This window comes from Cervus elaphus, chromosome 17, assembly GCF_910594005.1.
Source record: "Cervus elaphus chromosome 17, mCerEla1.1, whole genome shotgun sequence".
NCBI lineage: Eukaryota > Metazoa > Chordata > Mammalia > Artiodactyla > Cervidae > Cervus > Cervus elaphus.
The window spans coordinates 8,655,774-8,669,438 of NC_057831.1; the positions used below are offsets into that span (position 1 = coordinate 8,655,774).

At 43.0% G+C, this 13,665-nt stretch overlaps 1 long non-coding RNA gene across 1 annotated transcript in view; it reads right to left on the bottom strand.

Annotated features, from left to right (window-relative positions):
* The window catches only part of LOC122673630, a 63,579-nt gene that overhangs the window by 1,757 nt on the left and 48,157 nt on the right, over positions 1 to 13,665 (bottom strand). Inside the window, exon 3 of the long non-coding RNA XR_006334756.1 lies at positions 12,523 to 12,671. This is a non-coding gene — a long non-coding RNA (uncharacterized LOC122673630). The remainder of the gene's footprint in view (positions 1 to 12,522; positions 12,672 to 13,665) is intronic.

Below are 13,665 nucleotides of genomic sequence, written 5' to 3' on the forward strand. Positions count from 1 at the left end.
ATGAATGGAATCAAAATAATAATTGCCTGAATCAAAGGAAATCTAAAAGGCATGCCGTCTCATTTTTAAGTGTATCTATGAGCATGCATGCATGCGTGTGTGTGTGTGTGTGTGTGTGTGTGTGTGTGTGTGTGTGTAAATTATTCAGGAACTAAGTTGACTCTTTTCAATCATCTAACAGCAACCCCAATGGTATGTTTTAGGTTTCATCTTTCTGTCTGAATTTAAGGTACAAGAGCACATGGCTAAGGGCGGGAAGTGGAAGGAATGAACTAGCACATGAACTACGACAACAGCTTTAAACTTTAATATCCCCTATATTAAATACTTTTAGAGCCACATTTCACTTCATATCACTGTTTCCCTTACCCAACAGGAGTGTTTTCTAGGCTTTATACAACACCAATCCAGCATATTGCTGTAAGCCACAAGCTTCCCCCTTTACCAACCAGCTCTCTGAAGGTAGGAATTCTCTGGTCATGCTGATGTGCTTTGACCAGGGAGGAAAAGCACAAAACATGCTCACCAGTTACCTCTGCTACAGCTGCTCATGCTCCAGAAAAACCAACAGAAGTATATACTAAGGGTGCTCTGCCAAGTCTATCAGAATAAGTAATGTACTTCTCGGGGGAGTGTATGAAGGCAGGGCTGTGTCCCATCATCATCTCCTCTCCTTCTTAAACCTCTGTTTCTCTTTTTCTATTCTGGCTCCATTCATAAGGCCTTCAAACATACTTGATTCTCCTGGCCCTAAAGAACAGCTACCTGGATCACAGAGCCCTCCCACCAACATCTCTTGCATTCTGTTTTTGTTAATACTTTGAAGGTACTCAACAGTGAAAGAACAAATTTTCATCCAATTCCCTTTGACATAAAATCAGATCTTATAAAGAAAGGATAAAGTAATTCTAGTGAAGGGCAACAGAAAGATCAGTACAGCATTTTTAGAAATTCTCAGACAAGAGCTAAATTTTAAGATGGAAAAATAAACTGAATAAAATAATTTGGGGAAAGAATATTTGTTTTCTATTGTGAACAATAAGTCACCAGGCTTTCATTAATAAACTGATAACCATTGGTGGAGTTTTACTCTCTTTGGGAGTTTCACCATTTTGCTAGGAGCCAAGGAAAATTCATAGAAGGCTAATGAGAGGTCAGTGATCTTCTGGAGAAGATAAGACTTACATTTAAAAATAACAATACCCAACAAAAGTCAACAGAAGATGTTGATTCATTTCTAAATACTTGATTCTTTCCTAAGTATCAGGCTCAGGTAAACTAATACACATGGTCTCACAAAGCATCTAGTCCAGCAGAAGCTACACAGGAGGGCAAACAGTCACGTCTCTGCATCAAGTGTGGGAGTGGAGGGCTCACGGACGGCTTCCTGAAGTGTGTGACAACTGGCTCAACTAAGTGCAAAGGAGGAAGAGCATCCCAGGAGGGAGAGCATCCCAGGAAGGGGAGCATCCCAGGAGGGGGAGCAGCCCAGGAGGGGGAGCATCCCAGGAGGGGGAGCATCCCAGGCTGAAGGAACATGTGAAGGTCTAGAAGCAGCAAACATGAGAACCCGGAAGGCTTCCCACAATTTCACTTAATTTTTATAAAATTTATACTTTTAAATGATGACGGTTACAAACATATTTATAAAGTATAAATATTATGAGTACTCATAAATGTATAAAATAAAGCAACTGTCCTTTATTTTTAAATTGAAGTAGAGCTGATTTGGGGCTTCCCTGGTGGCTCAGACGGTAAGGAATCTGCCTGAAATGCAGGAGACCAGGGTTTGGTCCCTGGGTTGAAAAGATCCCCTGGAGAAGGGAATGGCAACCCACTCCAGTGTTCTTGCCTGGAGAGTCTCATGGACAGAGGAGCCTGCGGGGGCTACAGTCTCTGGGGTCACAGAGTCAGACACGACAGGGCACCTAACACACACACAGAGCTGACTGACAATGTTATGTCAGTTTCAGGCGTACAGTATGATTCAATATTTTTATAGGTTATATATTTCAGCAAAATCTTTAAATGTATATCTGAGTTTTTAAGAAAATATAAGAGAAATCTCTAGAGGCCAAAGTAAGGCTAATTAAAAATCCAGTGTACGCACGTGAGCTGATACTATGTCAGGGCAGGGAATACCTGCAGATCTGTATCATGAAGGGGTTTTAAATCAGACCTGGAAACATGGTCTTGAGAGTCAGGGAAGCACCTGGGAAATGGCCCTCCAAGAAAGACTGAACACTTTGAAGAACTGTGCTCTCCACATAGAGAAAGTGGGGGGAAATTCACTCAGAGACACAGGACAACTAAAGGAAGCCTGCCTGTCTTAATCTGAGCTCTAGTTAAAAAATAATAACAACAGAGAGTCCATCTTCACATTAACCCAGATTTGGGGTTTGAAGCTGATGCAGGACTATCCAAGTTAAATAGCAAACAAGAAGTCTCAGGCAGGTAATATCTGTGAACAACTCTTGAAAGCAAAGGCAAAATGTCTTTGGAAGAACACATCTTCAAACAGGCCCATGAAATTTCCACACAATCTATACCACTAAAGACAAACTCATAATTGCAATATACACGAAACAGTAATTCACAGTGTACAAAGTCAGAGGCCATAAGACTGTAGGACCAGATCCTCAAGCAATTCAAGCAACAGAAGCCCTAGACAGAGGCTGTGAGGAGGAATCACTGGCTCCTCACTCTTGTGCTTCCAAATGCAGGGACACCCCTCAAGTGACACCCGAGGCCGCCTGGTCCACCCTTCACCCAAACAAGCGGTTCCTGAACTTGAACACTACCACCATGGATTGATTTTTACATGGTAATAAACTAGGCAAATATCTCTTCTCTACTCAATTTCCTAAATTTTCACTGGAAAAAAAAAATCTGTTAGCTTCCTATTCCTGGTGCAGCAAATTACCACAAATGGACTGACAACACAAATTTATTATCTTACTGTTCAGGTGATCAAAAGTCTAGAATGTGTCAGCAAGGCTACATTCCATCCAGAGGCCACTTCCTGGCCTTTCTGAGATCTCAGAGGCTGCCTGCACTGATGAGTTCATGGCCTCTTCCATCTTCAGAGCCAAGAGCATAACATCTGCAAAGCACTCCCCCCGCCCCAGTCATACACCACATACCTCCCCCTACCTACCCCTGCCTCCATGCTCACGTTTTCTCCTCTAACACGCCTGCCACCCTCTTAAGGATCCATATGATCACATGTGGCCCATCCAAATAATCCAGGATGAACTTCCTATTTCAAATGCTTAACAACCACCTCTGCAAAGCTTCTTCAGCCACATAAAGTGACATGTTCACAGATTCCAGGGGTTAGGATCTGGACATCTTTGGGGGCCATGATTCTATCTAACACAGCCACTGTCACATGGGCTCTTGAATACGTTTTTGGTGTGTTCTTTTAATAAGACTGTTTTTTAGAAAAGTTTTGGGTTGGAAAAGGATTGGCCAAGAGAGTGGTATAGTGGAGAAGAAAGACTCTGAGATCACCTGTCACGAGCACACCAAAATCACAGCCAGAGAGCCATCATCTATGAAAAAGACCGCTCCTACCAGAAGAGCTCCTCTACAACTAAAGACATAAAGAAGGAACCACAGCAAGACGGGTAGGAGAAGTGGACTCACAATATATTACCAAGTCCCATACCCCCAGCTGCGGAACCCACAAACAAGAATAAATATAGGGCTGTCCCAGAGGAGTGAGTTCTTAGCCCCACTTTGGGCTCACCAACCCTAGGATCCTGCACTGGAAAGATGAGATTCTGGAGAATTTGGCACTGAAGGCCAGTGGGAATTAATTTCAAGAGCCCTACAGGCTGGGGGCCGGGGGAGGGGGAGGTGGGAGAAATAGAGACATCATTCTTACAGGGTGCACATAAAATTTTATACCAGGACCCAAGGTAAAAGCAGGAATTTGACGGGATCCAGGGCCAGACCTCCTTGCTCATCTTGGAAAGTCTCTGGCCAGGCAGGGGCGGCTGCGGCTCAGCATGGGGACACAGACCCCGGCGGCAGCCATACCGGGGAGGCTCTCTCTGTCACGAGGACATGCCCACTGGTGGCCACCATTTGGGGACCCTCCCTCTGGCTCATTACTGCCCAAACTTGGCCTTACTCAACAGCCTTTACGCACCAGCACTTGGATGCCTCAGGTCAAACAACAAAACAGGGTGGAGGCTCAGTCCCATCCACCAAGCAGACAGGCTTCCTAAAGACTTCCTGAGACCATAGCCATCTCCTGACACTCCCCTAGACATGGCCCTGTTCCCCAGAGGCTGCTGCCAGGACCCAGCTCCATCCACCAGGGGGCAAGCCTCAATCCTGCCCTCCAAAACCCTGTACTGGCCTCGAGACCAGCCTCAAACATCAGCGGGCAGACGCCAGACACAAGAAAACCACGCTCACACAGCCCACCCACAACGGGCCAGAGGCTCCCTGGGGCAGCAGGCCAGCACAAGCTTCTCCACAGCCTCATACCCACTGTGTCAGCAGCAGTCCCCCCGCACCGCCAGTGATCTGACACCTGCCCTGGGATCCCTGGGCCCGACAGCCCAGACTTCAGAACCCAGTTCTGCCAGCAACTTGGCACCAACCCTGGAGCATTCTGGACCCAGATCCTCCTACCAGTGAGCCACCACCAGCCCGAGGGTCTCCTAGGCCCTGCAGCCTGCTGCCTTGAGACCAGGCCACGCTAACCAACAGTCAGCGAGGCAGGGCCTGACAACCAACCAGCTTAGGGGCCTGAGAAACCTACGATACCACCCACTAGTCAGCCCGTCACAGTAGGACTCACAGCTCTTTCACGGAGAACCCCTAGAGCATACAGCTTGGGTGATGAGAGGGGAGTGTGTGGTGGTGAGGCACAGTATCTACAGAAGGACACTTCTCCACAGTCAATAGACATAACTAACCCAGCACATGCGTAAAAATACAAACAGCACTTAGAAAAAATGAGGCAGAAGAGGACCATGCTCCAGGTGAACTAACAAGAATAAAATCCCAGAAGATCTAAGTGAAGTACAGATAGACAATCTACCCAAGAAAGAGTTTAGGTGTAAAGGGGATCAAAGAACTCAGGAGAAGGATGGAGGCAGGGCAAGAAGTTATAAGTTTTTAACAGAGCTACAGAATATAAAGAACAACCAAAGAGAGGTGAAGAATACAATAACAAATGAAAAATACACGAAAAGGAATCAGTGAAGAAAGGCTATATATATATAGACTACTATAGATGACTATCTTCAGTGTTATTTTAGATTCCTTCTTTTTGTGTATGTGTGTGTGTGTGTGTGTGTGTGTATACATACATATATATATATATGTATATATAAATGTTTACTTTGTGTTTACCACGAAGTGTTTGTATATATATAGACTACTATACAAAAGCTGCTATACAAAAGCTTCATGGTAAACACATATCAAACATCTATAGTATATATACACACAAAAAGAAGAAGTAATCCAAAATAACAAATGATACTCATCAAATCACAAAAGGGAATAAAAGGGGAAAAAAATACCTATGAAAACAACTCTAAAACAATTAACAAAACGGCAATAATAACATACATATTGATATCACTTTATGGCAGACATCTGGAGCTGACTGAGTGAGAAATCTATCCTTTAAGATCACTTTTCCCTCTTCACTTTCGGGATCAATCTCAGTGAATCTGTGAAGGGCTTCTCTCAGTCTATCTAGGAATTTACCAGGAGCTTCCTTCTCCTCCTGTTCTATGTTTGCCAATTTGCCATAGTTTAAAGGCTTAGAACGTGCCTGCCTGAGTCCTATAAGAATACATCTGACAAAATGACTCTGATCCCATCTTCCTTTACCGTATTATAGTCCTAGGCTGGTTCTATAGTCGGGACCGCCTGATTCCCAGTGGGGAGGACGGCTATCTCGTCCTCCCTCTTCTCTACTGATTCATTACCAAGCCATTCATCTCCATAGACAACCGCTTTCCCCAACACTCGAGTTTTTGAGTCAGGGGTTAGCATTCGTCCCAGGACATACATCATGTCCTTCCAAGCAAGGTCATAAAGCAGAGTAACACCCTTAAAGGCTCTAATGTATTTTTCCGGGTCCTCTAACTAGTCTCCCAGATCCTCCTTGATTCTTTGTATTTCTTGGTAAGAAAAAGGCTTATTAACTCTCATAGACTGATTATTTCTCCCCATGGGTGCTTCATGAAGAGACAACAGCTTGTGTAGCTGTTCCTCAGCCTCTGGCTGCTTGGCGTGTATGATCCCAGGGAGAGATTGGACAGACCTGCTTTCTTTTTTCTCTTTGTCTCCTGTCCTCCATCTCATCTAGCAAAGTAGGAGGACAGGAGGGAGCTGAAGGTTTCACACCCAAATCTATACCCTTAGGACACAAGTCTGGCATATTTCACAGAGAGAAAAAGGGCAACACATATGCTACTTCTACCCATTTCCCTTGTTTCCTATAAAACCGGTCTAATTGTAAAACAGTATTATACTTAAGAGACCCTCCAACCGGCCACCGTTTGCCATCCTCCAGTAGATACTGTGGCCATGCAGTATCACATAGGAAGACCAGATGTGTCTTCTTTAAGCCCTGGGGATCAAATCTATCCCAGTTTTTTAGGATACAGTTCAAAGGAGTGAGGCTAGAATTGTTAGCACCCATCTGTAAGAGAGAAAAAAAGCGCCCAGCGCCAACTTTCTACCAGAGGCGTCCCCGCCTGCTCTAGATGGGGCTATAGACAGACTTTTCCATGAAGCTTTTCTTCCCTGGTCAGACTTAGCCTGTCCCTTACCGATGCAGGCGCCTCCTGGTTCTACCACCGAGACAGGGTGGGGATGCACCAGGGTGGACCTGATGGCATCCCTGACTGACGTCCAGCTCTTCACCTTTAAAACCTTGCTTGCCTCTGATGCCACCCGGGGTGCAACCAGAGTAACCTTCCAGAATGCCTCCCAGGCTAAATGGGGAAACATTCATCACCTGAGTGCCTGTGCATGACCCGGAGTATATTCCTGACCACAGTAAGACCTGCACGAACTTTAAACTGAGATGTTCCTTCCAAGCGTCACCACACCAGTATAAGAGCCTCCTCTGGTCCACTAAGAGCCAGTGTTACCAAAGGAAAAAAACCATTGCAGTTCCAATCTGAGTAACCTTTAACCTCAGAGATGCTCTTGGAGCTAGAGCTCCATCTAGCTTCTGAACTTTCGATTCCTAGCAAGGCTAGGTGCTTCCTGACTACCAATCCAAGTTTGGGATCTAAGTAACGGCACACAGTTACAGCATAGATCAGAAGTCCCTTGCAAGTCTATGATGCAACAGATTAACTAATTAATAAGTTAATTAGTATCAACTTCTAATTTCCAAGGAGTTATGAAATGGTCAAAGAGACCGAAAAGTTTGTCCGAGAAAGAAGAGTTCGGTCCACATGCTTTGCCTATCTCTGGTCGGTTCCCGAAGGAGACGTTGGGTGCCTCTTGGCATTGGCAGGTCGGTATAAACCCCCAAAAGGTTTCTGCCATAAGCCGTATGAGGTTACCGTGGAACCGCAGAGCAGGGCTCCTCACTTGCTTCACGCAGGCGTCTCATTCATTCACGCAAGCACACCGTAGAGTTAGTAAAGTACAGCGGAAAACGTGTTCGCTCGGAGAACAAAGAACCAGAGCTCCAAGCATCCTTCTCTTGTCCTGAAGGATCCCGGACGAGCCCCCAGGATGAAAGGTTGTTGCTGAATCCACGAAAAGATGTCGGGATTCTTGGCCATTGGAGGAGAAGAATTCAATCCGGGGCCAGAGACGAGGCTTGATCGCTCAGAGCTTTTGTGCAATACAGTTTATTAAAGTATAAAAGGGATAGAGAAAGCTTCTGACACAGACATCAGAAGGGGACAGAAAGAGTGCCCCCTGATAATCACTTTAAATGTAAATGAACCAAATGCTCTAACTAAAAGCCACAGACTGCCTAAACAGACACAAAAACAAGACCCATATACATGTTGCCTATAAGAGACTCCCTTCAGATCTAGAGATATACACAGTCTGGAAGTGAGGGAACAGAAAAAGGTATTTACATGCAAACAGAAACCAACAGAAAACCAGAGTAGCAATACTTACATAAAACAAAATATACTTCAAAATAAAGACTGTTACAAGATAACAAAGAAGCACTCTACATAATGATCAAGGAATCAGTCCAAGAAGATACAATTGTAAATTCAGGTGCACTCAAGAGAGGAGCACCTAAATAAAGAAAGGATATATTAATGGACATAAAGGAGAAATGGACAGTAACATGGTAATAATAGGGGACATCAATACTCTATTTATATCAATGGACAGATCATCCAGACAGGAAAGCAATATGGAAACACAGACCTGAAAACACACATTATGAACTTAAAAGACACCCAGTCAACTTAACCCAATGAACTGATTTATAGAGAGCATGCCACCTGAAAGCAACTGAATACACACTCTTCAAGTGCACATGGAAATTCCCCAGGACAGATCACAAGCTGTGCTATAAAATAAGCCTCAGTAACACCAAGGAAAACTGAAATCATATCAAGCATTTTTTTTTTTTTCTGTTCGCAACACTGTGAGACTAGAAATCAACTATAAGGAAAAAAAAAGAAAAAAAAAAAAACCCACACAAACACATGGAGGCTAAGCAATGTCACTAAGCTGATGGATCGCTGAAGAAAGCAAGTTAAAAAACACCTGCAGACAAGTGAGAATGAAAACTCAGCAATCCAAACCCTGTGGATGCAGCAAAGTAGTTCCAAGAGGGACGTTTAGTGATAAACGCTTAAGTCAGGAAACACAAAAAATATCAAATGAACAACGTAAAATAGAGAAAAAAGAACAAGCAAACCCCAAAGTTGGTAGAAGGAAAGAAATCATAAAGATTAAAACAGAAATAAGTGAAACAAGAACTAAAGAAAAAACAACAGAAAAGATGACTGACACCAAATCCTGGTTCTTTAAAAAGATATCAAAAAAGAAAATGACTCCTCAGGAAAAAAAGAGAGAGGGCCCAGATCAATGAAATCAGAAAGGAAACAGGAGAAGTTAAACTGACACCACAAAAATACAAAGGATCACAAGGTAGACGAGCAAATATACACCAATAAAATTGACAACCTAGAAAAAAGGGAGTATTCTTTTCTAAAAAAAAAAAAAAAAAAATTCTTAGCTACACTCTCCTAAGGAACCAGGAAGAAAAAAAAATATGAAGATACCAATTCAGTTCAGTTCAGTCGCTCAGGTGTGTCCAACTCTTTGCGACCCCATGGACTGCAGCATGCCAGGCCTCCCTGAGAGACCAATTATCGACACTGAAATTGAATCTGTAATTTAGAAACTCTAGAAACTCTCTGTAAACAGAAGTCCAGGACTAGATGGCTTCACAGGTGAATTCTACTGTACACTTAGAGAAGAGTTAACACCTATATGGGATTAACACATACAGCCTACTGTATTTAAAATAAGTAACCAGCAAAGACCTGCTGTTTAGCACAGGGAACTATACTCAACGCTTGTAATAACCTGTAAGAGAAAAGAATCTGAAATAAATAGACGTATGTGTGTGGGGCTGAATCACTTTGCTGACACCTGAAACTAACACAGCATTGTAAATCAGCTATATTCCAATTTTTAAAAGTTGGGGGAAAAAACAAAACACCCAGATTGGCTCAGGCACAAAAAAGACACATAGATCAATGGAACAGAATAGAGAGCCCAGAAATAACCCACACACCTATGGCCAATTAATCTACAACAAATGAGGCAAGAATATACAATGGAGAAAAGACTGTCTCTTTAGTAAGTGGTGCCGGGAACACTAGACAGCTACATGTAGAATAATCAAGTCAGAACATTCTCTAATACCCTATACAAAAGTAAACTCAAAATGAATTAAACAACTAAATGTAAGACTGGATACTATAAAACTACCAGAGGAAAACATAAGCAGAATAGTCTTGGACATAAATCGCAGCAGTGATTTTTTCAGATCTGTCTCCCAGAGTAAAGGAAATCAAAGCAAAAATGAACAAATGGGATTTAATTAAATTTCAAAGTTTTGGCACAACAAAGGAAAGCATTGAGAAAATAAAGACAACCTACTGAATGGGAAAAAGCATTTGCAAATGATATGATCAATAAGGGATCAATATCTAACATATATAAACAGCTCATACAACTCAACATCAAAAAAAAAAAAAAGGCAAACAATCCAATTAAAAAATGGGCAGAAGACCTAAACAGACATTTTTTTGAAAGATGAAATGCAGATGGCCAAAAGGCATATGAAAAGATGCTCAACATCACTAATTATGAGGGAAATGTAAATCAAACCCTCAAGGAGATATCACTTCACGAACCCGTCAGAATGGCTTAACTTCAAAAAGAACAGAAATAACATGCCTGCAAGGATACGGAGAAAAGAGAACCCTTGTGAACTGTTGGTAAGACTGTCAACTGGTGCAGTCAGTGTGGAAAACAGTATGGTGGTTTCTCAAAAAGCTAAAAAGAGAACCACCATATGACCCAGCAATTCCACTCCTGGGTATTTATCCAAGAAAAAAAGTAATTAAAAAAGATACACACACTGCAATGGTAGCATTCACAGTTCACAGTAGCATTATTTATAATTACCAAGATATGGAAGCAACCTAAATGTCTACAAACAGACCAATCGATAAAGGTGGTATATATATTATATATTTTATACACACACACACACACACACACACTCACATAGATAGATATAATGGAATATGGGGCCCTGGTGGTTCATTTGGTAAAGAACCTGCCTGCCAGTGGAGGAGACACAAGAGACGTGGGTTCAATCCCAGGATCAGGAAGATCCCCTGAAGAAGGAAATGGCAACCCACTCCAGTATTCCTGCCTAGAAAATTCCATGGACAGAGGAACCTGGCAGGCTACAGGCCATGGGGTCACAAAGCGATGGACACAACTGAGCATGTGCGTGCGCGCGCACACACACACACACACACACACACACACAATGGAGTATTACTCAGCTATTAAAAAAAACAATGAAGTTTTGCCATTTGCAGCCACATGGATGGACTTGAAGGGCATTACGCTGAGTGAAATAAGTCAGACAGAGAAAAACATACTATCTGCTATCACTTTTACGTACAATCTAAAAAATAGAACAAACTAGTGAATCTAACAAAAAAGACACCTACAGATAATAAGAAGAAACCAGTGGTCATCAGCAGGAAGAGGGACAGAGGCAGCCGCAGGGCGGCGGAGTACGGGGCATGAGCTCTAAGGGATGAAAGAAGACAGAGAACTAAACGTAAGGCTGGACGCTGTGAGGCTAGCAGAGGGAAACACGAGCAGAACACTCTGACGTAAACCGCAGTAATAATTTTTGTGCAACACAGGGAATATATTACTTTATAATAACTACAAATGGAACAAAACCTTTGAAAACTGTGAATCGTCTATACATACACCTATATTATACATCTGTAATTTATATAATATTATACAGCAACTATACATCAAGAAAACATACATACACACACAGACACACACACACAAAGGAAATAGAGCTTTGGGTTCACAACAAAACTGAAAACAGAGTTCAGAGCTCCCAGGTACCACACGCCTCCACAGGCACAGTCCCCCACGATCAACATTGCTTAGTGATATTTTTTTTACAGTTGATGGGTCAACACTGACACGTCATGGCCACCTGAAGTCCAAAGTTCACATTCGGGTTCACCCTTGAAAGTGAAAGCGTCAGTCACTCAGTCGTGTCCGACTCTTTGTAGCCCCACGGACTGTAGCCTTTCAGGCTCCTCTGTCCATGGAATTCTCCAGGCAAGAATATTGGAGTGGGCTGCCATTCCCTTCTCCAGCGGATCTTCCTGACCCGGGGTTGAACCTGGGTCTCCTTCATTGCAGGCAGATTTTTACCGTCTGAGCCGCCAGGGAAGCCGCAGGGTTCACTCCTGGTGTGGTACGCTCTATGGGTTTAGACAAATGTATAACAGGGATCTGTAACTACAGTATCAAACAGTAACTTCACCACCCTAAAAATCCTCTTTTACCTTGTCATCACCCCCAACACCTGACAATCACTTTTTGTTTTTCCCATTCACAGACTATTCTTAAAAGAATAGTCTTTGAGGTTCACAGCAAAACTGACAGCAAAGTACGGAGACCTCACATGCACTCCCTGCTTGTATCACTATAATATCACATGTGCTCCACTGCCCTAAAAACCCTGTGTGCGCTACCTATTCATTCCTCTCCTCTCCCTCAGCCCTGGCAACCGCTGACTTTTTTACAGTCTCCACAGTTTTGCCTTTTCCAGAATATCACATGGTTGGAACCATACATTATGTAGCCTTTTCAAACTGGCTTCTTCCACTTAGCAACATGCATCTAAGCTTTTTCTATGTCTCTTAACTTTCTAGTCCATTTATTTTCAGCTCTAAATAACATTCCACAGTATGAGCGTACCACATTTTTAATTCAAAGTGGCATACACACGGGCCTCGCAAACCCAAGGAGGCTGCTGCGGCCCGAGGCCTCAGGAACATCTTCACTAAGTGAGGCGTGTACATGGTCAAGCAGGCTTCATGGAGTTTCTGGAGAATGCGTTAAGTCCCCTGCACAGAAAACACAGTGAATAGGAGATCAGCAAACTTCTGTTGTGGAGGGGATGGGATTCCAGCTGAGCTATTTCAAATCCTGAAAGATGATGCTGTCAAAGTGCTGCACTCAATATGCCAGCAAATCTGGAAAACTAAGCAGTGGCCACAGGACTGGAAAAGGTCAGTTTTCATTCCAATCCCAAAGAAAGGCAATGCCAAAGAATGCTCAAACTACCGCACAATTGCATTCATCTCAGATGCTAGTAAAGTAATGCTCAAAATTCTCTAAGCCAGGCTTCAGCAATACGTGAACCGTGAACTTCCAGATGTTCAAACTGGTTTTAGAGAAGGCAGAGGAACTAGAGATCAAATTGCCAACATCCGTTGGATCACTGAAAAAGCAAGAGAGTTCCAGAAAAACATCTATTTCTGCTTTATTGACTATGCCAAAGCCTTTGACTGTGTGGATCACAATAAACTATGGAAAATTCTTAAAGAGATGGGCATACCATACCACCTGACCTGCCTCTTGAGAAGCCTGTATGCAGGTCAGGAAGCAACAGTTAGAACTGGACATGGAACAACAGACTGGTTCCAAATTGGGAAAGGAGTATGTCAAGGCTGTATATTGTCACCCTGCTTATTTAACTTATATGCAGAGTACATCATGAGAAACGCTGAGCTGGAGGAAGCAGAAACTGGAATCAAGATTGCCGGGAGAAATATCAATAACCTCACATATGCAGATGACACCAACCTTATGGCAGAAAGTGAAGAAGAACTAAAGAGCCTCTTGATGAAAGTGAAAGAGGAGAGTGAAAAAGTTGGCTTAAAGCTCAACATTCAGAAAACTAAGATCATGGCATCTGGTCCCATCACCTCATGGGAAATAGATGGGGAAACGGTGGAAACAGTATCAGACTTTATTTTTGGGGGCTCCAAAATCACTGCAGATGGTGATTGCAGACATGAAATTAAGACGCTTACTCCTTGGAAGGAAAGTTATGAC